The 27,041-nt window shown below is 41.1% G+C and overlaps 1 protein-coding gene across 1 annotated transcript in view; it reads right to left on the bottom strand.

Annotated features, from left to right (window-relative positions):
- nesd (SHC binding and spindle associated nessun dorma) overlaps window positions 1–23,021 on the bottom strand; it is a 140,081-nt gene extending 117,060 nt beyond the window's left edge. Inside the window, exon 1 of the mRNA XM_076189292.1 lies at window positions 22,819–23,021. The gene's annotated coding sequence lies outside the window, so the exon portion shown is untranslated. The remainder of the gene's footprint in view (window positions 1–22,818) is intronic.
- Window positions 23,022–27,041: the final 4,020 nt, after the last annotated feature.

Raw genomic sequence — 27,041 nt, 5'->3', positions numbered from 1 at the left:
TTAGCACATGTACATCCTTAACTCTTCCTATCATAATCCTATTTACCACTACATAATCCATTAGCGCTCTATCTACCACCCTTCCCTCCACCACCCTCTCCCATGTGTACTTATGCTTGACTTTCTTCCGAAACACTGTATTTGCTATCATCAACTCTCTTTCTAGACACATTTCCACCATCAACTCTCCACTACGATTCTTTCCTGGAACTCCACACTTCCCAACCACTCCATCGATTGGACCATTTCCCACCCTAGCATTAAGGTCTCCCAGTACTATTACATTGACATTTCTTCCTAAACCCTCTATGCACTCATTTAAATCTATCCAAAAGGCCTCCCTTTCTTCCACGCTCTTCTCACTGCCAGGCCCATATGCACTTACAAAGACCCACATCTCCTTTCCCAGTTTCACCTTCATCCACATTATCCTTGAGGAAACCTCCTTCCACTCCACTACCTGTTTACCTATCTCCTCACTTACTAGAATAGCCACCCCTTCCCTCCCTCGCCCTCTCTTCACTCCTGATAACCTCCCACTTACACTCCCAAACTTACACTCACCCTTCCCTTTCAACTTAGTTTCACTCAAACCCAACACATCCATCTTTCTTCTCACAAACATCCTACCTATCTCTTCCCTTTTACACTCATCTGTACCACATCCACGCACATTAAAAGACCCAAACCTTAGGGTGCTGGTCCGAGGCCCTCCAGCACCCTTTATGCCTTCACTTTTGTTTTTAGGATACAGTCGTACCTCGGTACTCGACCATAATCCGTTCTGAGGTGGTGGTCGAGCACCGATTTGTTCGAACACCGAAACCAATTTTCCCCTTATCACTGTCTTTCTTTGGACCCATTATTAAGGGCTAGAGCAACACGAAAAAGTTTAAATCTGGGAAGAAATACTCGAACAAACTGCGTACGTCTTACTCCGCTGGCGGTCTGAGTCGAACTGACGCTTACCCGCTGTTCGAGCTAGTCGAGTACCGAAAATCTGTTCGAGGTCCGATGCATTTTCTACTCGAATTTTTTGGTCGAGCACCGATTTGGTCGAGTATAGAGGCGGTCGAGTACCGAGGTACGACTGTATATGCCCCGTGGGGCTACAGGGAGAAGGATGCCTAGTCCCACTAATAATGTTTGCTATTTATGTAAACGACATGGAAGATGTGAAATGTTATGTGAGCTTCTTTGCAGATGCCACAAAACTGTTGAAAAAAGTGAGTACTGAAACGGATTGTGATTCACTGCAGAGATTTGAACAGGGTTTGGGAATGGAGTCAGAAGTAGGAAGTGGACTTCAACATTAAAAAATGTAGCATAATGGAATCTGAAAAAAAATATATATACATACATATCAGGACAATATAAAATTGGTGAAAAGGAAGTAAAGAAATTAGGATCTGAAAAAGACCAGGTAGTAATCATCACAAAGGGCATGTCCCCTGATAAACAGATAAGCAAAATTGTTGGAGAAACCTATAAATTGCTAAGATCAATAAAAGTGGCTTTTACTTGGATGAAGAAATGGTCAGGAAAATACTAGTAGCACTGATAAAGCCAAAACTGGAGTACACAGCAACAGTATGGTCACCCAGTACCAAAAAGAGTATAAGGAAAATTGAGAGAATCCAGAGAGCAACTACAAAGATGGCCCCAACACTATCAAAACTGTCATATTAAGAGAGAATTTTCAAAACTAGAATTGCAGATTCAGGAACAAAGGAGAGAAATAGGTGACTTGTTGACCATCTACAGAATCATGAGAGGTATGGAAGTCCTTGATAGAGAAAACTTACTAAATTTGGATAAGAGAAATACAAGGGGTCATGAAAAGAAACTCAAGAAGGACATTTATAGAAGAGGCATAAAAAAAAAAAGTTTCCACACAGAGCGGTGGATGTCTAGAATAAACTGGATAAAAAAATAGTGTGTGCAAAAACTATACACAAACTTAAAAGCAAATTAGACATGGCAATATACAGAGACAGGACACCTTGAGCATAGCTCCCCTTCCTGTAAGATACAACTAGGTAAATACACGTGGTCAGCCCACATGGCTAGACTCAATGCTCCTATGACAGTGCAACCCTGCTTGACCAGACCTTAGTCCAGTGCAATTTTGTAATTATGCACCACACTGTATATATATTGGCTGCTGGCCGCATATAAAATCAGTTTAGTTTTACCTTACAAATAAAGAAGACGAACTCTCCAAAACATCTTCCTCTTCTCACAGTAGCACTGCTACACTACCATTCTATGGTCACTGCCTATGTTGACTTTATGACCATAACATTACTAACACTTTTGCTCTCATCTCCTAATATGAAGTCTACTTTGTTATTTGTTATTCCATTTGGACTTCTCAAGGTCCATTTATGACCTACACACTTTTGGAGGAAAGTGTTCATTATCCTCATGTTGAGTTCTCTCCAAAATTGACTAACATCTCGCCTCTGCCATTTCTTTCACCTACTTCAAACTTCTCAATGCACAACTCATCTCCCATCTTCCTCACTTTAGCATTAAAGTCGCCTATTATCAACATTACTCTTACTCCACTGGTCTTCAGCCCACTTGGTGATCCATAACCGCTTTTGAAACATCTCGCCATGTATTTCTATCCTGTGCCACCTCCTTCCATTCTCTTGATTCTACTCTGCATATATGCACATCTTCACTAACACATCTCCAGTCTTTTCTAGGTCGTCCAAGTGGTCATCTTCCACGCACTGCACTATTGAGCACTTTCTCTGGCCATCTATCTTCTTGCATCCTTGTAACATGTTCTGCCCATTTCAATCTTTTTAATTTTATTACATTTTCAATATGGGGTTGTTTTGTTTGTTCTCATATTTCCGTTATGTCTTATTCTCCATTCTTGCCATTGGTTGTCATACATGGGTCCTAAAATTCTCCATAAAATCTTATTTTCAAGAACTTCAAACTTCTCCATAGCTTTTGTAAGGGCCCATGTTTTGCAGTTGTACAATATGACTGGTCTCATACTTACTTTTTTCTTGATCCATTACCTGACTTAAATCATCATAGCATTCAATTTCATCATCTGAACCCTGTGAAGTTGGTGCATAAACCTGAACTACTTTTAGAGTGTACCTTTTACACAGTCTGATCACAATCCAAGCTACTCTGTCTGATAAACTACTGAACTTGTTTATGTTACCAGCAACCTCTTGGTTTATCAAGAATCCTACTCCACAAGATCTTTCTTTGTCCTTGCCTCTATAGTAGAACAGATGGTGACCATCTTGTAATTGTATCAGCTTTTCTTTCACTCTTCGGACTTCACTTAGTCCTATGATGTCCCAATTGATGTTGTTTAGTTCTTCCAATAGACTCTCCAGCCAGTGGTCTTCCGAGAGGATTCTTACAATGTAAGTATAGACCTTCATTTCCTTCATGTTGTTTAATGTCCAAGACTTGGATCTGCTTGGACAGCGCTTACTCACATTTGGTGGCACACTGCTTATAAGCACACAAGGCAATGTGGTTGGACCTTTAGGAGATGATCCAACAGGAATGCCTGGTTTTGCAATTTATTGGGCTATGAAAGGATTTTGGTAGTAATCTCATCTCCCTGCTAACTGGTTTGTGGTGAGATATTTCTCTGGTGTCACATTATTCATTATATTTGGTGAAGCCCTATATATCTATAGGGTGCCCAATGGTCCATGCCATCATTATGGCAGTACCCCCATGTATCTATGAGGAATTTCCCTGCTTGCCCTCAGGGATGTGCCAGTTAGCAGTGGGTCCTGTGACTGTGTGCAAGAACTGCTCCTTGTCTCATCTTTCTTAAAAAAAACCTGTTCGATATGGGTGACCCTGCAGAGATTTCCTCTCTATCGACATAGCTTTTGTAATCATCAAGGTGTTAACTCTTGGATGATATTACCTGGGGGCGATTCCAGTGACAGTGGCACTAACACAGAGGATATTGATTACCAGCAGCCTCATCCTGGATATTCTTACCATGAAGATACCGTGACTTTGACATTCCTCAGGAGAGTCATGGAATGTGATGCTACTTCCCTAGTTTCTGCCACCTTGAAAACTGGTGGGGCTGATCTGGACAAGTTAATCATTTCTAGATCAACAACACACAACAGAATGTTGTCCAGGTACACCATCAGCCAGAGCTACATGATGGAGTTCAGTGAGGACCCTCCCCCAGCTTGCTGCTCTACACAGGGATGGGAAGATGCTCAGACATCATAGGAAGTGAACCTGGGACCACCTCAGAGACTTTACCTGTGCTCGTGTCTGGACCACCTGCCTATCCTGAAGGGAAGTTACTGGGAGTATCTGTTATTGACAGTTCAACAAGCACAGCTCAAGCTGAGGCATCAATGGACTTGTTGGAGACATGGGGGCTTACAGGTGTTACAACTGCCCTTGTTTTTGACACTACATCCAGTAACAGTGGAGTACGCAAGGGAGCTGCCAAACTGCTTGAGGAAAAGCTGACTATGAAGGTGTTTTACCTGGCATGCTGACACCACATCCTGGAAGTGCTAGTTGGAACAGTCTGGGAAAAGCTGTTTGGCAAGAGTCTAGAGAATTCCTGGTTCAGACACTTTGAGGATGTGTGGGGGAAACTGACAACAGGCACCCCTAAAACCCTGATGATCAGAAGGAAATGGCTCAGGGAAAAGATGAGGAACTGTGAAGAAATACTTCATGACATCCTCACATCTGAGAAGCCACTGAGAGCTGACTACAAGGAAATGGCTGAGCTCACAGTGATTTTTCTTGGAGGCACACCTCCTCATGGGATTCACTGGAGTCAACCAGGGGCCATTCACCAGGCCAGATGGATGGCCAGGAACTTGTATTCCATAAAGATGCTGATGTTTTGTGACCAGCTTGAGTATAATGAAGAGACTGTTGCAAAGCTGGAAGGATTCAATATCTTCCTGGCACTGTTCTACACACCAATGTGGATGATGTCAACATCTGCTGCAGATACTCCTGTGAATGATCTTCAGTTCATCCAGGGCATGTTGAGGTACAAGAGATCAGACCCAGAGGTTGCTGAAGCAGTTCTTCAGAACATGGTAAACCACAAGTGGTGCTTGACACAGGAGGCCATGCTATTAGCGCTCTTCAGCAGCAGACTGACAAGCAGAAACAGGGTATTGCTGCTCAGCTGCATGCCACTCAGAAGCCAGACAGCTTCTGAAGGGAAAAACCTGTATTTCAGAAGGTGACAGCCAAGACCACACTAGTAGATTTCATTGGTCCAGAATCCCATCTTTTGTTAGACATCCCCAGTATTGGACCACACTGGCTCCTGGCTTGGGTTGAATAATGGCCAGAGGAGGAGATGAGTGATTTTGCAAATGTCATCACAACAGATTTCAAGCAGAGGGAATATCTCCTCCATGCTATGGAATACAACAGATGGCACTTCGAAAGGTTCAAGAAGCAAACACTTAACAAATTACTGTGTAACATCATTTTGATACATATAATCATGATTATTTTGGTAGTTTCCACTTTGTATATGTCAAATGTATGGAATTTTATTTTTCTGTAAATACTATATATAACATGCCATTTTTTGTACAACATTAATCAGATTGTACACATTCAAAAGAGCATTAAAAATGCTTTAATTTAATTACTATTTTGTTGCTCTTACTCCATGCAAAAACCATGTTTCCAGGTTAGTAAAAAACTAAAGATTTTCAACAATTTCATACCGTATGTATTAAAAATTATAGGAAAAATTTATCAATTCTAACAGTTGATATAGAGATCCTGGTCATTCATTTGGTACCTAATTTGTTGCTATATCTTGGACAGCTAAAAAATTATACCACATAATATGCTTAGAAATGCCTCAAAACTGGCCTTTCTGGTAAGATAGCAAAAAAATTCAGTCTCCATATGGCAATGCTTCCATATATCCTAGATAAAAATTAATGTAATTTTTTGCTTTTTCAGGTCAAAAAAGCATGGGAAAAAGTATAGTAATGTATGAAAATATGAAAAAGTTGTTTTTTGAACATGTCTAATCTACTGCCACCATTAGTCTTCTGTCTGGTACTTTTTTGTTGAAATCTTCCAATACCAGGTCTAATAAATCTAGAATACAAAATCAATGAGCTCACTGTAATTTCTCAAGGTTTCTGAAGCCTTTGATTACATAAAGTTAAGATATTTCAGGTTAGAATAAAATAGGGGATAGGTATTGCTAAATATTTACTGAGATTTACAAAAATGGGTGAATTCTTACTTTCTTACAAGTAAGACATCCAACTACCATAGTTTACTACAAAGACATAAATTGTAGGGGGGGGGGGCAAAGTCTAACTGTCACTTCCCCGTAGTGCCCCCTGGGTAACGCTAATGACAGCAGTGAAGCTATGACAGGCCTAGCAAGCTAGTAGTGGATGGAAACCTGGTCGAGAACCACATGATCAGCCTTGGAATGAACGGAACTTACGGCATTGACCTGGGAACAGAAATGACTCACAAGATAGAAAACCACGAATCAGTATGAAGCTAGCTACCCTCAATATCAGAACTTTGAGATAAAGAAGAAGAACTTGTTGAATTAATGCATGAGAGACATTGGGATATACAGTCGTACCTCGGTACTCGACCATAATCCGTTCTGAGGTGGTGGTCGAGCACCGATTTGTTCGAACACCGAAACCAATTTTCCCCTTATCACTGTCTTTCTTTGGACCCATTATTAAGGGCTAGAGCAACACGAAAAAGTTTAAATCTGGGAAGAAATACTCGAACAAACTGCGTACATCTTACTCCGCTGGCGGTCTGAGTCGAACTGACGCTTACCCGCTGTTCGAGCTAGTCGAGTACCGAAAATCTGTTCGAGGTCCGATGCATTTTCTACTCGAATTTTTTGGTCGAGCACCGATTTGGTCGAGTACCGAGGTACGACTGTAATTGGTCTGGCAGAAACCCGCACAAAAAATACATGGAAAAAAAACACTACATGAAAACTTTGTGTTGATTTATAGTGGAACAGAAGAAGGAAAATACAGTGCCTGTTTTATGGTGACTCCTAATTTAGGAGATTGAATCATGGACATTAAATATGTCAGTAACAGAATAATAGGAATTACATTAAAGCTGAAATATAAAAAATTAGATGATACATGTTTATGTCCTGCAACAAGGAAGAAGTGCTGATGAGAAGGAAGAATTATATGAATCACTACAAGCCATAATAGATTCACACCCTTAGAAGGAAAATCTAATAGTGTTGGGTGACCTGAATGGACATGTAGGTGTAAATGGGCATGGCATAGAAGATATAATCGGTGCTTTTGGAATTGGTGATTCAAACCCAGATGGAGAAAGGATTGCTGAGTACTGCATTAGAAACCAGATGGCAATAATGAACATCTTTTTTAATCATAGGCCAGAAAACAAATGGACCTGGTGCTGCTGGAATGCAGAAGGAGAAGAATATAGTCAAAAATCCATGATTGATCTTGTATTGACAAGTCGTAAGAGTTTGGTGCACGATGTCAAGGCAATTCCATCCTTGTCGTTGGATTCTGACCATCATGTATGTAAAATTAATCATCAGCCTCCTCCCATTCTTAAAAGACCCTATAAACAAAGAATCAAAGTTGAAAGACTGCAAGAAGAAGCAGTTAAGAGAGACCTAGAAGCAAGACTAAGTAATATTCAATTACCTGAAAGAGAAACTACCTTGGAAACGATGTGGCAAAAAGAAGGGAATTTATTAAAGATCACAAAGGAAGTAGTTGGTGTCAAGTGGATAGGAAGTACTAAGAAGAAAAGGTCTGCATACTGGACAGGGGAGGTCAGAGAAGCCGTAGCTAATAAAAATAGAGCTTTCAGGCATTGGCTGAAAGTATGTACTGAAGAGAATCAGCAAGGATATGTAAATTTAAGGAACACAACCAAAACAATTCAAAATAGGGCTAGAGATAATGTTTGGAGGAATATAGGTGAGGACTTGCAAAATGACGTTGGAGGAACAAGAAAGCTACTTTTTCTATGGCCAAGTCTTATAGGAAAAGGGGTAACGAACAGCAGTTCTCTGTTAAGAATACTACAGGAGAATTACTAACAGAACCAGAGAGGGTGGATGAAAGATGGGAGGAATATTTCATAAAACTCTTGAATGCCCCAGAAAATGGAGGAACAGCACAAGAAGAGGAAGAAGAAGTAGACTTTGATGAGCAATTGACGGGAGACATGATAGATAGGATTACAGTATCAGATGTTAAAGATGCTCTATTGAAAACACGTAACAACGAAGCTACTGGATATGATGGTATACCCTGCGAGATATTTAAGTTTGGATGGATGGCAGCAATTAATATACTCACTAGACTATTCAATGTAGCATGGGATGCTGGAGAAATACCACACAACTAGAGTAAAGCTGTGATACACCCTGTCTTCAAAAAAGGTGACAAAACAAATTGCTCAATCTACAGAAGTATAGCTCTGCTTTCACACATAGGAAAAAATTATGAAAGAATTCTTGAGACGAAATTACAAAGTATAGTGGAAGATGTACTGCATGAAGCCCAGCATGGATTTAGACCAGGACATGGGACGACAGATTTAGTTTTTGCCCTAAAAATTATCTTGGAAAAATCCTGGGAATGGGACATCAAGAAGTATGTGGCTTCATTAGATCTAGAAAAAGCATTCGATAGAGTACCCAGGCAGATGTTATGGAAGGTGTCACGTCACATCGGGTCCATACCCGTGATGTGACATATTCATTCCTTGAGCATGACTACACTGTGTTGTGCAACCCCTCACTGTGACCTATAACACGGACCAAATATGGAGCGGCGTAGGTCCGACGGTTGTGAAGACGGCGTCCCCTCTCTCAACCACCATAGCCCTATGGGGGTGAGAATGAACAATGGACTCCTTGTGTACAGCAGTGCTACGTGGTGATTAATGTGTGCGAAAGTGTTAGGCCTGTATCGAAGGGGCCCGGTGGAACAATGACTCCTTGTCCGCTAGGACTGTTGACCTAGAACGCGCGCGAAAGCGCTCGTAGGCAAGCGGCAAAGTGGTACGAAACCGACGCCACCCGCCAGCTGAGGTTAAGGGGCGCAATAATCAAGAAGAAGAAGACGAATTAGCACCTCCCCTCCTTTTCTACCTCATTGACTTGTAGATTAAGGTATAAGCTAGGGAATTAAAATAAAGGAAGTAATGAATGTGTGGAGTTGGGTAGATAGGGATAGGAAAATGTATATTAAGATAAGTTGGCACTTGGGCAGTGGCACCTGTGTTGTGCGGCTGGAGTATAAATCGGGGGTGCAGGCACCCACGCCGCTCTCCGCATCCGCCCTCTGCACATTACGGTACTTTGTAAGTAAGAGATATTCTCACTAGTTGTGTTATTAAATATTCTAGTGATTTTGTATATCTTCTTTCTTTATCCTGGCGTAGTGGATGTATCTATAAGAGGCCATTCTTCTCTGAGACTCTGGATTGCAGGAACTACTCAAAGTCTAATTTAGATTTTGATGTAACAACTCAAAAACAGAGCCTAGGGTATGACATAAATGGGGGCCTCATGACTGGGATACACTCCGCCACCAGATAGAGGAATTAGTGTATGCAAAAGCACTGAGAAATTGTTTTCAAGTAAAAACGCAAGCCGCCAAGCGATCTAAACCGTGATCGATCTTAAAAATGCAAGCAGATTGGCTTCATTGTTTACATATCAGCAACGCGTTACCTGTGGTAGTGGTCTTTTTTTTTTTTTTCGTTTTTTCTCACGATGTCTCACCCAAACACCCCAGCAAGTTCTAGGAGTAGCCCTAGTTTTGAAGGATTCCCACAGGTGAGAGAGGGGGAAAGTGACATAGAAAGCAGGAGTGATATAGAATTCGAACAAAGTAGGAGTGAGAGGTACTTCGAACCGGGGGAAGATGAAAATGACAGCATTAGGTATTATTATAACGCAAGGAGCAGTTTTAGTGAGGGTGAAGTAGAAGGGAACATACGTAGGATGCAAGAGACAGAAATTCATTATTATGGGGAAATTCCCCAAATCAGAAATTATGACATAGAAGATAGAAAAAGTGAGGTTAGATTAGGGGGTAGACCAGTCAGTAGGGAAAGGGAATATACCTACAGACAAAGGCCGGACACACCACAAGAAATAGGCAGACACTATTGTAGAGAGGAAGGTGGGGAGACCCCAAAAATGGGAAGATGTAGTATGGAGTCAGATAAGATTGGTTATGAACGGTTCCCACAGGAGAGGGGAAACTACTACGACATGATAGACGACATGGACAGATTTAGGATAGGTAGGGATCCCAGAGTAGAATCAGGCAATGAATATTATCCTAGGAGAGGACTGGAGACACGGGGGGACACGAGTGGGTGTGGAACAGGACATCACACTCACCAACAAGCGGGGATCTGTAGTGGAGGAAATGACATCGACAGGATCATTAAAGCTTCTCACATTATACCTAAATTTAATGAAGAAGACCCAGATTTGTTTTTCTTGTCTTTGAAGGCCTGGCTAAACAATTAGGATGGAGAAGAGACATTTGGCCAGTCATGATAAGGTCAAGCCTCCCCCCAAGGGCATTAGCAGTGTATAATATGTTTGACGGGGAGGGAGTCTATAATTATAGTCAGATTAAAGATGAAAAATTAAAGGTATATGAGGTTACCCCTGAATACTTCAAGAAGAAGTTTAGGGAAGAGGAAAAGGATGTCAGTAGGGGCTACATCGCCATGGCCAGGAAACTAAGGGGCGATCTCGCGAAATGGATGCGCGCTGAAAATGCGGTCAGTGCTAAGGAGGTATTAGAAGTATTTGTCAAAGAACAATTCATAAACATGCTAAGCAATGAAGCCAGACTGCATGTCACCATGCAGAAATGTGATACCTTAATGGATGCGGCCAGGCTTGCTGAGAATTTCTCGTTGCGGGTTAACGAGAGTCAGGGTAAAAAAAGAAGTACCACTCAACAATACAGAGGGGTGGCTGCGGTTCCGAGCCAAAGGTATGCTAGACCTCAGGTAGGAGATAATTGGAGGAAGACACAAAGATGTCCCAGGTGTGGAAGGTACGGGCACAGGTTACAGGAATGCTTTGCTAGGTTGACTGAGTAAACCTATAGGCAAGATATGGGAGAGAAGCAGTCAAAACAAGGGATTTTGTGTGTACAGGAAAAGGGAAAAGGGTGCCCCCCTCACGAGGAGCTGGATCAAGGGATGGAGAGTTGCTCCACGGGGAAAGACAGCGAGGATACACAAGACTGGAAACCAGGGCAGAGTGGTGAAAGGACCGAAGGGAAGGTAGCATATAACCCCGAAGGAAAGGGCAAGGTAGACGAGACAAGAAGGGAAGTAAGCCCGGAGTGGTTGCTCTACGTGAAGGATGCTAACATAGGGATAGAAGGGAGTGAAAAGAAGATTGCTGTGAAGGCTCTGCGGGTAACAGGGGCAGCCCGCACTATCATAAGGCCAAACTTGATACCGGATCTAGAAGGGGAGAGCATAGGTCAGTTCTCTATGGTACTAGCAGGAGGAGTGACAAGGTCATCACCCTTAGGATGTCATTGGAACTAGAAGGTCAGACAGCAGATGTAGAGGTAGGAGTAGCAGAAATCCCCGTAAAGGGAATAGATGTACTACTAGGAAATGACATAGGCGAATCGGTCCCTATTAGACTCAAGACTGTAGATAAACCCCTACCCAAACTGACGCACACACAGAATGACGGAGCTGATATGGCAGATCCTGTGGCCCTCATCACCAGGAGCCAATCCAAGAAGGCGCGAGAGGAGGAGAAACGTGGGGAAAGGGACCTAGACCCCCTGCTCGACCCTATCCATGAGGACGCATCCTCAGAAGAATCCCAACACAAGGGAGGAGAAGAAGTAAGAGTGAGAACGAATGAGGGAGGAGCGGAAGGCCAGGGAGAGGACCCCTTGGCCGAGGAAGTTATCCACGGGATGGCCATGGGCAAGGAAGAACTCATCCGACTCCAACAGGAAGATCCTGGGTTAGAAGAAATACGCCGAGCTGTGGAAAAGGAGGAGAAAAATGGCGGGAAAGAATTCATCACTGAAAATGGCGTGATCCTGAGAAGACACAGGACTCCCGATAAGGTAGGAGGGGATACTATTTCCCAGATTGTAGTACCGCGGGTGATGAGAGGGAAGATAGTTAAGATCGCACATGAACTTACATGCGCCCATCTCGGGATCTCAAAAACTAAACAGGCCATATCGGCGCACTTCTTCTGGCCTCGGATGTCGGAGGATATCAAGGAACTGATCAACCGATGTGTGGTGTGCCAAGTAACGGGGAAACCCAATGATACTCCGAAAAGGGTTCCTATGTGCCAAGTACCAGTCATTGAGGAACCTTTCTCTAAGGTGGTTGTCGATTGTGTAGGTCCCCTCCCAAAGACCAAGTCGGGGAAGCAATATATCCTTACTGTTATGTGCCAGGCTACTCGATACGCTGAGGTGATCCCTTTGTCAAACATTAAGACCAAGACAATAACGAAGGCCCTAATGTCTTATTTTAGTAAAATGGGTATGCCTCGGGAGGTACAAAGTGATAAGAGGCACAAATTTTCTATGTGGGATTTTCAAGGGAGCTCTGGAGAACTTCGATATAAAGCATGTAGTCGCTTCAGCGTACCATCCCCAAAGTCAGGGGAGCCTTGAAACATATGATCCAAGCCTTCATTTTGGAATTTGAGAAGGACTGGGACGAAGGTATAGACCTATTATTGTATGCATCCAGAATAACCACTAATGAGGGACTAGGGTTTTCCCCTTTCTACTTGATGTTTGGTAGGGCCCCGAGGGAGCCCCTCGCTGCCCTGTATGAACAACTTTTGTCTAGGATTTCAGAGGGCGATGTCAAGTACACTAATTTGGTGGGTGCAAATTTTGAGAACCTGAGGAAAATTAGGCAAATAGCCAAAAGGAACCTTGAAAATGCTCAGGGGAATCACAAGGAATCCTATGATAGGAAATCTGATAAGAGGGAATTCAAGGCAGGGGATTATGTACTTGTACTGTCCCCTCAAAGATCATCATTGCATCCAAAATATGAGGGACCATTCAAGGTACTTGAAAGGAAAGGGGGCCACGATTGTGTCTTAATAAACCCAATGAGAAAGTCTGGGGTCCAACAAGTACATATTAACCCCCTTAAAGAGTTCAGGGGAATAGTAGAAGAGGGTGCAATTGGGATAATTGAGACAGGACGAGATGACGGGAGCCTGGATTCAGACATTGATAATCTAAATCTGTTTTATGATTTGGACAGATCAAACACTAGTGAGGCGGAGATGAAGTCCTTATCCTCACTGGAGGGAGAAATGAGGGAAGAGGTCAGAGCGCTGCTAAGCGAGAATGCCAATGTGTTCTCCTCATACCTCACCATTACCCAAGCGATACACCACGACGTAGTCCTAGAAGATGGAGTGAAGCCTGTGAGACAAGCCCCGTATAGACTGTCGCCCCAGAAGAAGCGAATCATGGAGGAGGAAGTCAAGCAACTCATGGAACAAGGGTTGGTGGAACCAAGCACGAGCCCCTGGGCTTCGGCTGCTGTGTTGGTACCGAAACCCGGAGGTGAGTGGAGATTGTGTGTTGATTATCGCCAGCTGAATGCTGTGACCAAGGCAGACCCCTACCCTCTTCCACAAATTGATGACCTCATTGAGGAGGTTGCAGCAGCTAGGTTTCTGTCCAAGCTGGATCTAATGAAGGGGTATCACCAGATCCCCCTTACTAGTAGAGCATCGGAGGTCTCCGCATTTGTTACTCCACAAGGGCACTTTCAATATAAAGTAACCCCCTTTGGAATGAAAAACAGCGGAGCATCCTTCCAACGTCTGGTAAATTGGATAGTTGAGGGGTTACCCGGTGTCAAGGCATACTCAGATGACATAGTGGTTTTCTCTGACAGTTAGGATGATCACCTTCACAGGCTAAAGGAATTGCTTGGCAGGTTGGCCCAAGCTCATCTCACCGTAAATTTGAAGAAGAGCTCTTTTGGAAGGAGCACTATTGAATACCTAGGTCATCAAGTTGGCCAAAACTGCATCTCACCAGTAGAAGCTAAAGTGAAGGACATTGCAGAGTTCCAGGTCCCAAAGACGAAGAAGGGGATCCGAAGATTCTTGGGGATGGTGAACTTCTATAGGAGGTATTGTCCAAACCTCGCTGATGTGGCCGCTCCCTTGACCCGCATGCTCTCTTGTAATCCTTTCAGGTGGAATGAAGGCGCAAATGCAGCTATTGATGAGTGCAAGAGGCTTCTCTCAGCTCATCCCATCTTGGTAGCTCCTGACTATAGTAAGACCTTTTATATTTTCTGTGATGCCAGTCAAGTGGCTGTAGGTGCCATGTTGGCTCAGGAAAGGGATGGTTCCATGCGACCTATTTCATTTATGTCTCAAGTCCTCAAGGATTATCAGACTAGGTATTCCACAATTGAGAAGGAGGCCCTCAGTCTCATGTTAGCGCTTAAGAAATTCCATGTGTTTTTAGATGGTAAGGTAATAGTTCTTAGTGATCATAATCCTTTTAAGTACATTATAGAAGGGAAGACTAAGAGTGATAGGTTGGCTCGGTGGGCACTAGCACTCCAGGGTCACGACTTAAATCTTAAACATATTCCAGGAAAGAGTAACGTGGTCGCTGATGCCCTATCACGTCCAGACACAAAATGTTCAACCCTTGTTCCGCAGGTTTGAACATTTTTATCTGGTGAAGGGGGATGTATGTCACGTCACATCGGGTCCATACCCGTGATGTGACATATTCATTCCTTGAGCATGACTACACTGTGTTGTGCAACCCCTCGCTGTGACCTATAACACGGACCAAATATGGAGCGGCGTAGGTCCGACGGTTGTGAAGACGGCGTCCCCTCTCTCAACCACCATAGCCCTATGGGGGTGAGAATGAACAATGGACTCCTTGTGTACAGCAGTGCTACGCGGTGATTAATGTGTGCGAAAGTGTTGGGCCTGTATCGAAGGGGCCCAGTGGAACAATGACTCCTTGTCCGCTAGGACCGTTGACCTAGAATGTACGCGAAAGCGCTTGTAGGCAAGCGGCAGAGTGGTACGAAACCGACGCCACCCGCCAGCTGAGGTTAAGGGGCGCATTAATCAAGAAGAAGAAGATGAATTAGCGCCTCCCCTCCTTTTCTACCTCATTGACTTGTAGATTAAGGTATAAGCTAGGGAATTATTGTGAACCCTCTTCATGCATAAATAAAGGAAGTAATGAATGTGTGGAGTTGGGTAGATAGGGATAGGAAAATGTATATAAAGATAAGTTGGCACTTGGGCAGTGGCACCTGTGTTGTGCGGCTGGAGTATAAATCGGGGGTGCAGGCACCCACGCCGCTCTCCGCATCCGCCCTCTGCACATTACGGTACTTTGTAAGTAAGAGATATTCTCACTAGTTGTGTTATTAAATATTCTAGTGATTTTGTATATCTTCTTTCTTTATCCTGACGTAGTGGACGTATCTATAAGAGGCCATTCTTCTCCGAGACTCTGAATTGCAGGAACTACTCAAAGTCTAATTTAGATTTTGATGTAACAACTCAAAAACAGAGCTTAGGGCATGACAGAAGGCAATGAGGAAAGCGGAATATCAGATTCCCTCAAAGCTAGAAAGAGCAATTAAAAGCTTGTATGTCAGCAACAAAACATTAGTAAGACCAGTTGCAAAGGAAGAAAAGTGGTTTGATGTAACATCTGGTGTGAGGCAGGGTAGCATAACATCACCACTTCTATTTATACTGTTGATGGATCAAGTCATAAAAGTAGTGGAGCAAAGAAGTGGAGACAGGGGGAACTATGCCACTTTTATCTATGCTGATGACGTGGGATTGCTGGAAGAAGATTTGCAGCAGTTTGCAAACATGATTAACCTCTGGAATAATGTACGTATTAATTAAAAGAACATGGCCTAAAAATAAACCTTGGGAAAACAGAGTTAATGTTAGCTGGGAGAGAACAGGAGATTGACATACAAATAGATGTGAAACTGAAGCAAGTAACTGAAGTAAAGTATCTGGGGGTTACATTTGATGAAGAAGTTAGAAATGAGAAGACCATAGAAGATCGTATTGCCAGCTACAGCAAAAATGTTAACCTTCTCTATCCCCTACTTAAAGACTGGCATGTACCACGAAAGGTAAAGATAATAATATGCAAAACCATCTTGAGACCTATACTGACTTATGGGTGCGAGCCTTGGACTCTCACAACTAAAACTAGAAATTATATTCAAGCTGCAGAAATGAGAGTATTGCGCATCATCAAGGGTGTTACTAGAAGAGATAGAAGGAGAAATGAAGACATCCGGAAGGAACTAAATATCGACAGCATCTTAGTCTTTGTGGAAAGAGTACAGCTACAATGGTATGGACATGTCATGGGAATGGAGGATAATAGGACACCAAAGCGATGGCTGAACTGGCGTCCCAGGGGTAGATGACCACAGAAAAGATGGTGTGACAACATCAATGAAGCACTTAGGAAGAATAGAGGATTCTCCCTGCAACAAGTACTACAAGAGAGACGGTATGATGACCACAACGACTGAAGGAGGCTGACGCAGACTGACAGGTCTATATAGGCGGATGGTGAGAAAGGTTTAACATAAATTGTGGCCAGAAACTGTGCATCTAGGGATGCTGTAGCTCCAAGACTACAAGTATTAGGTTAAGATTCCCCAATATTCTTTGCAAGATCTACTCACCTTCCATTCTAATGTCACAACCTTCATTACAATTTTTTTCTTCACATTTTGCTATAATTATTGGGACTATCATTTTTAGTTTGTGGCAATCTTTTGTTAATAAGTTTAATGGAAGAAGCAACCTTAATGAAAAATTAAAATTCTTGCATACATACTAGTAAAACAGTACACTAAAATGACCCTAACAGGTTTTGTTCTAACTAGAGAAACAATTTTACGTGTATCTTCTGAGCTCATGCAAGACAATCTTCTTAGGTAGAGTAAAATATGGTAAGAGGTAATGAATTAGCCCAACCATAGTCAGGGACAAGCAATACCTGAATCTGGGGGGGAGAGGGGGGGGGGGGAGGAGGAGGAGGAGGAGGAGGAGGAGGAGGAGGAGGAGGAGGAGGAGGAGGAGGAGGAGGAGGAGGAGAAAAAGAAGAAGAAAAAGAAGAAGAAGAAAAAAAATCAGCTTAACCCCTTCGATACGATGACGCCTACGTAGGCGTCATGAGGAGCAAGTGGGTACGCATGGATGCCGATGTCAGTGTCTTGATTATATTTATTGTAGTTGTACCTGCGTGACCTCTGCGTGTACTCTGTAAATTGGCTTCATCATATTTTCTATGGTTATCAAAATTCACGGGTGAAAGAGAACGAGCAATACAGCGGTGACTTTATTTTTTATAATGCGAGTATTATGACGCAACATCGCACGTCTGGCAGCTAATGCTGCCCGCGAGATTTTGGACCAGAGTGAAGGGGTTATTCTCCCTTGATGTGATTATTGTATTCTAAGCTTGTTAGCATTATGCTCCTTATAGATTCAGATAAATGCGTAGTTAGAATTCTGTATGTGTACATGTGTGTCAGCGTGAATGTTCGAGAACTCACAAATTGCCATTTGTACCTATTAAGTAATAATCAATTTATTTGTAATGCGAAAGTTGAATGAATGGGATATAGATCATTATTACTATCAAATTAAGTTGTTGTGTAACTGAAAGGTGTATGAATGTAAATTTCTGTGCGCGAGTGAATAATCGTAATAATTGTAGAAAATAAATCTTTAACAACTGTTTTGGGGCATGCTACCCAAGCATCTAGTCATGCACGCAGTAGTCATGAGCGAGCTGCGAGAGAATTGAGATCAACAAAGTTTTGTGAGAGTAAAGTGAAAGACGTAGATTGTACATTCCACATACAATTACAGTCGTACCTCGGTACTCGACCGCCTCTATACTCGACCAAATCGGTGCTCGACCAAAAAATTCGAGTAGAAAATGCATCGGACCTCGAACAGATTTTCGGTACTCGACTAGCTCGAACAGCGGGTAAGCGTCAGTTCGACTCAGACCGCCAGCGGAGTAAGACGTACGCAGTTTGTTCGAGTATTTCTTCCCAGATTTAAACTTTTTCGTGTTGCTCTAGCCCTTAATAATGGGTCCAAAGAAAGACAGTGATAAGGGGAAAATTGGTTTCGGTGTTCGAACAAATCGGTGCTCGACCACCACCTCAGAACGGATTATGGTCGAGTACCGAGGTACGACTGTATATTAGAAACTACCTACCGTGTTTTACTCCACCCTTATTTATTGACCATTCAATATGATGAAACATTTAGGTAACTGGAACTTGAAAACAACTTAAGAGGCCCTAAAAAACATTTCTGTTCAAGAAGTGTCGATACCTTAAAGTTCATTCTGTCATTCCAGCTGAGATGGATCTCCACTGAGGCCAGCCAGCTTTCTGCCCCTCCATGGTCCAGCGTAGTAGGCTGTTGGAGTTGGAGCTTGAGTATCTTGGTATGGGTGATTGGCCTGAAATCTTGACCAACCATGCATCCAAGTGGTGTTTGAAGATGTGTGGTGATGTTCTTGAGTTTTGTCAGGATGCAATTGTAGGTGAAACTGTGGTGTGTCAAGGTCCTAATTTTTTTTAGATGTTCCAGGGGTGGTCCTGACATAGTACAACCTTCCTCTTGGGTCTTTTCTGTGATGTTGGCATTAGGGATCTTGTTTTCTAAAATCCTCTATGTATAAATAATGATGTACCTTTCCACCACTGGAAAGATTACAGATGTAGTTTTACAAGTCTTTCCCAGTAGCAAAGGTGTTGTGTCCCTTGGATCTTGCTTGTGAAGGATTGATATGAGCATTCCAGCTCGGTTATTCCTGAAATTTTTATTTGGAGACCAGAGTTGGCAGCAGTATTCAAGATGGTGTAACACTAATAATTTCCATAGAGTTATCATGCACTCTTCACTTCTTGTGTGGAAAGTCCTTAGGATCCAGCCTGATGGCTGCCTTGCTTTCCCTGTTATCTTTTTGATGTGGTGTGAAAAAGAGGTATCTTTGCTAATGTTCACCTCCAGGTCTTGTACCACCTCCTTAGCCTCAATATATTTTTGGCCACAAATGTATCTTGTCAATTGTGTAAGGTTATCTAATTTCCTGTACCATATAAGCTCAAACTTCCCCCTGTTGAAGGCCACACTGTTTGTCTCCACCCATTTCAGGATCCTATCCAAGTCTTGTTTTAGTAACTGCACATCTTGTTGCAAACCGACTTTCTTGGATATCCTAGTGTCATCTGAGAAAGATGTAGCAGTGCCCAGGGTGCTCCAAGTCCTTGTCTATGTCCCCAATTATGATCAGGAAGAACAGGGGACCCAGCACTGAGCCCTGAGGGATTCCATTCATGACATTCGTGGCATCTGACTCCCTCTACAAATATTTGTTGTTCTCTGTTTACTACATATCCTGAGAGCTTTGATTTTGCAGAGGAGAATTCCATGGTCCACTTTATCAAAAGCTTTGACAGTAAAGATAATTGACATCAGTGTTTTCTCTGTCTTGAGTGATACAACAGTTTCATTAGTGGTTGCAGCTATGGCCCTGTCCAAAAACCTAAACAAAATCCACCCATCCTAGACATAGATATAGACATAAAAAAAAAAAATAAAAAAAAATAAATAAATAAAAAGTAAATTATATAATACCCCGAGGTAACATACACTTTCCTTAGTAGAAATCAATAACAAAATACCTTACTAAAGGCAATACACTACTGAATGAAGCCACAAGTGCTTCCAGACGTCATGTTTGTTTTGATTGATGCAGATGTCGAAGAAATTAAAGTATGATAAATTGTTCTATTCTAATCTAACCTGCATTTAATAATGTGGTACCTGTAATACTAAGGTCATCAGGGTTGTCATCATCATCAAAGTGGTGACAGCCTGTTTTGGCATCCAATCGAACTGGGGGTGTAGAGGATTTTCTTTGCTTCAAGAAAAGTATGAATTGATATTTTGATTTACAAGACTAATATTTAATATATTATTTTAATGTATCGCTTAGGTGTGCACAAGGTAGCCAATGCCATTGTCAAACTGACATTGACAGGACTAGAACCTATCATTACAGCTACATTTGGTAGTGTATTTGCTTTTAGATTTTTCTTTATTGATTTCCACCAAGACATATTACCTTACCTTACGTTACCTTACGTTGATACTGGACGCAGGTCGCTAGACCTATATGTCCAGATAGGTGACCTTCGATTGGCCAGATGCAGAAATTACATCTTGGTCATCCTCTGGTAGGTCTTCGCCGGGTGTGCCAGTAAATGTAATACTTTTTTCGGTAAAATTTTACTTTCGACCATTGTAGGAATATAGCAATACAAAATTAAATAGTAATTTTGTAAATTAAAATGTATGAACGAAATATGCAATTTTGTGTGCGGAAATGAAAATAAAAAAGTTGCTAAAACAGATTTCTTAAGTAACGAAGTCGTGTACGACGAATGGTACGCCATGTTTGTTATGGTAGATGCCGACGTCGGAGAAATGAAAGGACGATAAATTTGTCTAAACTAAACTAAACTAACCTAACCTAACCTGTGTTTAATAAATCATTACCTGCAAATTAGATATCATCCGGCTAGTCCTCATCGTCGTCGTCGTCGTGAGAGACGTTGGCGGGCTTTTCAACCACTCAGCTTTTGTATGGCTATATTCCTCCAATGGTCGAAAGTAACATTTTACCGGTTAGGTTAGGTTAGGTTAGGTTAGTTTACTTTACTTTAGTTTAGACAAATTTATCGTCCTTTCATTTCTCCGACGTCGGAATCTACCATAACAAACATGGCGTACCATTCGTAGTACACGACTTCGTTACTTAAGAAATCTGTTTTAGCAAATTTTTTATTTTCATTTCCGCACACAAAATTGCATATTACGTTCATACATTTTAATTTACAAAATTACTATTTATTTTTGTATTGCTATATTCCAACAATAGTCGAAAGTAAAATTTTACCCTTTTTTCATAGTCATATTTTATTGCCTGTCTCTCCCAGTGCTTATCAAGTTTCGTTTCAAATTCTCTTATAGATTTTGCCTTTATGACACTATTGGGGAGGCTGTTCCAAGCATCCACTACCCTCACTTGGAAAGCACCTTGTCGCAGTCTAGTCCAGCTCCTTGGTTTGAAGATCTTTAAGATGTTGCCCCGAATTGGTCCTTTTCTCACTTGGAAATTTATGTTAACAGCAGGGTCATAGTACTGATTTAAAATTTTGTAGACCTCCACCATATCTCCACGTAATCTTCGATATACTAAAGTTGGAAGGTCCAGCTTCCTTAGTCTTTCCTCATAATTAAGGTTTTGTAGGTGTGGCACCATCTTGGAGGCTCTACGTTGAACATTTTCTATTGTCCTAATATCTTTTTTCTTATAAGGTGACCAGACGGACTGAGCATATTCCAAGTGAGGTCGAACAATTGCCTTAAAAAGAGTGCGAAATGTTGGTATATCAAGGTATACAAAAGATTGCCTAATCATTCCCATGATCTGGTTGGCTTTGTTCACTTTTTCCTGTATGTGGTCACCAAAGGATAAACTCTCATCAGTAAGCAAGCCTAGGTCTTTCTCCTTGACACTTCTCTGAACCACTGTTTCATTTTCCTCACCACGTAGCATATAATATACTGTGTCTTTTGTTTGCCTACGCCCTCCACTTACTTTCATGTGTTTGCACTTCTGGGGGTGGAATGGCATTAACCATGTTCTTGACCATTCTTGCAGGGAGTCCAAGTCTTCTTGTAATTTATGTCTGTCTTCTTCATTTTTAATTTCTCGGAAAATTTTAGTGTCATCTGCGAATAAGAACAGGTCCAACTGTACACAGCTAGGTAAATCATTGATATATATGACAAAAAGCACTGATATATTGCATAGGTGTGCACTACCTTAATAATACCATCTTAGGTTAGGTGTTGGCGAACGATAGATCAGTTTATAATAAAAATTGGCATTATAATCATACAATAAAACTTGACTATTCCAGGTGTTAAACATGGTAAAATGAATAATCAACAATCTATTGTATCACCAAATGTTCAAATTACTTTTGTTAGAATACTATAGTTACTAGTCTAGTTAGACTAGTATAAGGATTGATGATTCATTTTGCTGTATAATGGGAGGGGTGAGGTTGCAATCCAGAAGGTGAAAAGGGGAAGCCCTCTTTTACTTTTGATCCTTGTGGAATGTGGAAGAGTGTAAAACGAACACCAAGCTTGAGGATTAAAGATAAAACGTATATACAATACGTCAATACAAATACCAGCTTTGCTCTTGATACTGCAGCAAAAGCATAATAATAATAATTCCCATAAAAAAATCGTTGGCTACTTGACCGTTAACCCCCATCTCTAGTCACAAGACACAAGAACATTTGTATATAGCCATACTATAAGACATCCTTGGATGTCCATACGGGCAAAACTCCTATGTGAAGGCTGAGGAAAACTGGAGGCGAATACTACGTGTTGGCTTGGGATGATAAATCCACATAAGTCATAACTGAATCAAGCATACATAATAATTGTAATACCTTATACAGTCTGAGTATACGCATTTCCATCCACTTACCCTCGTTAGTTATCTATATATATTATCAAATCACTTGATAGAAACATAATGAAGTTACATAGGGTACGATTTCCCGCTTACATTCTTTATATCTTTAAAAACACACCTGTTACCTGAAATCCTTTGGGCTTTTACACTCAAATTGTTTACCAATTCGCGGCTCCTGCGTGACAGGCTGAGTTTGAATCAAAACAAAAGGGAAACGGGCATATCTTTATGAGATCCATACTTATTCAATTTATAATATAAATATTGCGTCCCGAAATGCCTGGGCAGTGGAAGGAGGAGGGGTGGTTGAGGGGCATGAGAATTCTCATACACCCTGACTAGGGAACAGGCCCATGCAGAGGGGGGGTGCTGGGGTTGCCCGAGCACCTGCCCCTTGGCCCTGTGCCCCAAAAGTGCCCTTCACAAAAATATATAAAAATGAATGAAAAATTATTTCTCACGGGCTTTTTCCATTTTCTTACCATTCAGAAATTATAATGTGGAAATGGTGTTGCACAGAGTTTACACACACACATACACTGAGCTCTCTTTCGGGAGTGAAATAGCTGTTGATCACGAGTCCAACACGTGGTCCAAAGACCAAAGACGAAGGTGAATCACACACACACCCACGGTTGCCAGATTGGGCTACAAGTCGCAAATTGGGCTACTTTTGAAAGCTCGGCGCGACTTAAATTTGAGTTTTGCGACTTGCGACATTTTGCGCTACTTTTGAAGTAAGTTGGACTACTTTTGGGCTACTAATAAGACTGGAAGTTATTATTTCTGCATTCATGAAGACTAATAGAGTAGTGATTATTTCTGCATTCAGGAAGTAATTTTGGCATAATTTGGCATACTTTTGGCGACAGTTGGCATTTTTTTCTCGGTAAAACCAACCAGGCAACCCTAGTCCGATATGAGACCACTACGTAGGATGACAATTAACAGGAACGTATTCAACGTGCTAGATCGCCCCTCTCGATTCTCGGCCCGCAGACGCACAGTACAAAATGTACGTATTCGAATATGAAAATTAACAGGAACGTATTTAACGTGCTAGATCGTCCCGCTCGCATCTCGGCCCGCAGAGGCTCGGTACGAAATGTACGTATTCGCTTAGTCAGCCTATGTGACGGTCGATTGAGGATCATAGTGTCGTGAGCTCCACAGATCTAAAAATGAAGAGGTGGTCAAACTACTCGAAAATGTTTCAGTCTGCCTGGTTAAAGGATCCCCTGTTTGAAAAATGGTTAGCGGAATAGAGAGAGGATGGAAATAAGGCACGTTGTTTGTAGAACGGACATGAGAGCTCACAGAACGGATTAAAAAAAACACAGTGAGTCGTTAAAACACAAACAATGTAGGTGACAAGCAGATGAGCATCAAGACTGTTCTATCAAAGAAGGAAGATAAACTTAGTAAATTTGAAATTCGTCTCTCTGTATATGTAGCATGTCATTCTTCTATTCAGTCATCTGAGTGAACTCTTGAAAGTAGAAATGCCATCAACATCAAGTGCGAGCTCCTGCAATTTATATATATATATATATATATATGTATATATTATATATATATGTATAAATATATATATTATATATATATATATATATATACATACATATATATACTGTATATATATGCATATATATAATGTATATAAATATATACATATATATATACATATATATATATATATATATATATATGTATGTATGTATGTATACTTATATATTGGGCTACTTTACCCAGAAATTTGCGACTTTTAGTCCTGCAGCTCGCGACTTTCGGCAGTTTACGTCTGGCAACCCTGCACACACACACACACACACACACTTCAACGAATGGACGGCTTAGAAGACGTTCTGAAGAGAATTGAAGTCTGTGGATCCCAACGCAAAGAGAAGTGCCTAGTGTTTTTGCAGGGTGGGGGGGAAATTGCTCGTGGAGTAGTGGGAACGTAGGGAAAGAGGTAAAGGGGAGGGATTACTGAGGGAAATGGAAGGAAATGAGGAGGGAGTAGACTTTGCCCAGCCAGACAAGCGGAAGGTAAACAAAAGACTTAGCGAGGATCAAATGTCTAATAAAAATGTAAAGATTAGAAGTATAGAGAGGAGCAATACAGAAGAAAGTGACGAGAATATGTTCCAGGGATTTAAAGAGGGTGGGGGGGACACAACCCCCCCCCCGACTGATAAGACTAGAGGAGAGAGTTGATAAGGTGATCGAGGACTTGGAGCGTAAGTTAGGTAACGTAGACTCCATTTTCCAAAGAATTGAAAGGTTGGAACAACTAGAGAAGGCTAACAGAAACTTAACTGAAGAAATAGAGGACCTAAAAAGACAGTTAGGAAATGTAAAGGAGGAGAATGAGAAATTGAAGAAGAATAGTAATGAAAACAGAGAGAAAATAGCTACAGAAGCTAAAAATTGGAGAATAACTCAAGAAGGGAATAAGGTTTCATTCACTGACATAGTCAAACAGCAATTGAAAGAACATAATGAAGACTCAGTTATTAAAGTGATGAGACAGAAGGAGAATATAGTAAGAGAATTAGCTGACAAAAAGAAATGTATAATTATATTAGGAATGGAAGAGAAACATAACCCAGATAGAACCGCAAGAATCAAGGAGGAAAATGAAAGAGTAAGCAGTTTATTAAAATTAGTCCAGGAAGATGAACCAGAAATTATAAAGGAAATTGAGGAAAAATTCAGACTCGGAAAATATAGTACAGATAAGACCAGACCAATTAAGATTAAATTCAGGTCACAAACAACAGCAGAGAAAATTCTATCCAAGACAGGGAAACTAGCAACAAATGATCAATATAAAAAGGTATGGATAAAAAGAGAAATGAATAAGGAGGAAAGAGAGGCAGAAAAGCAGAAAAGAATTGAAGCTAAGGCAAAAAACGAGGAAAGAACGGAGTCAGAGAAAGAGAGATTCTATTGGAGAGTAGTGAACATGAAAATAAAGCAGTTCGACATACTAAAGAAAAACATAAGGGAAACAGAGAATACAATGGAAGTGGCAGAAAACTAAGAGTGTCTTACACAAATATAGATGGATTGATAACAGGATTGAATGAACTGAATGATTATTTGAAAGAAAAAGAACCGGACATAATGGGAATTGTAGAAACAAAATTAAAAGGCCCACTACCACCCAACAGTGTAGGACATGATACATACAATTATTGGATTAGAAACAGAGAGAAAAAACAAGGGGGTGGAGTTATGTTCCTGACTAAGAAGGATATAAACGTGAAAGGTGTCATATATGGAAAGAATACAGTAGAGATGATTATGATAGAAGTGGAAGACCGTGATAAGAAGAGCAGAAAATTTGTGATCAATTATGTGCCTCCGAAAACAGCCTCATGGGAGGAGAGTGAACATAAAAGTATGTTAGAGGACACAAAGATAGCATTAACTAAAATAATGGAAGACGGAGGAAGAATAGTTATGATGGGCGACTTTAATTGCAAAGAAATCTGCTGGGAAGAAATGACAGTAAAGAGTGGTGATGACTCATGGGGAAATGCTCTACTTGAGATGATTACTGACCATTCAATGACACAATGGATACAAGAGAACACTAGGTATAGAAATGAAGAAGAACCATCGAGGCTAGACTTAATAATTACATCTGAACCTAGAATAGTGGACAAGATTGAATATAAAACACCAATAGGTAAAAGTGACCACATATTGATTGAACTGGAACTTAATGAAGAAAAATATATGAAAAGAAATGAACAATATAGAAAAGGAAGAATGATGTATGAAAAAACAAACTTTGATCAAATAAGAGAATTCTTCCAACAAGAAAACTGGGAAGAAATATACAAAGAAGAAACAACAGTGGAAGAGAAATGGAATATTTTGACAAAAATTTACAAAAAAGGAGTGGAAAAGTATGTCCCAAGACAAAAACAAGAAAAAGAATATGTAAAATGCTGGTACAACAAAAGTTGTAGGGAGTTAAAGGACAAAAGAGACAAAGCCTGGAACAGATGGAAAAAAGACAGAAGACCTGAAAAATGGAAAATATATACTGGTTATAGAAATGAATATGTACAAAAGTGCAGAGAGGAAAAAAGAAAATATGAAAAAGATGTTATAGAAAAGTGTAAAGATCAACCAAAACTATTCTACAGATTTGTAAACAATAAACTGAAAAACAAACAAGACTTAGAGAAATTAAGACAAGGAGGAGTTGAATACACTGAGGAAATGGAAATGGCAGAAATTATGAACAAACATTTTAAATCAGTGTTTACAAGGGAAAATATACAACCTGAAGAGATTGAGTGGAAGGAAAAAGTCCCCCCTATG

The sequence above is a fragment of the Oratosquilla oratoria genome, chromosome 8 (assembly GCF_046742065.1).
Source record: "Oratosquilla oratoria isolate Oo_2021 chromosome 8, ASM4674206v1, whole genome shotgun sequence".
NCBI classification, from domain to species: domain Eukaryota; kingdom Metazoa; phylum Arthropoda; class Malacostraca; order Stomatopoda; family Squillidae; genus Oratosquilla; species Oratosquilla oratoria.
Note: the sequence above shows the minus strand (reverse complement) of the source record. Positions and strands in the feature narration are given on the sequence as shown.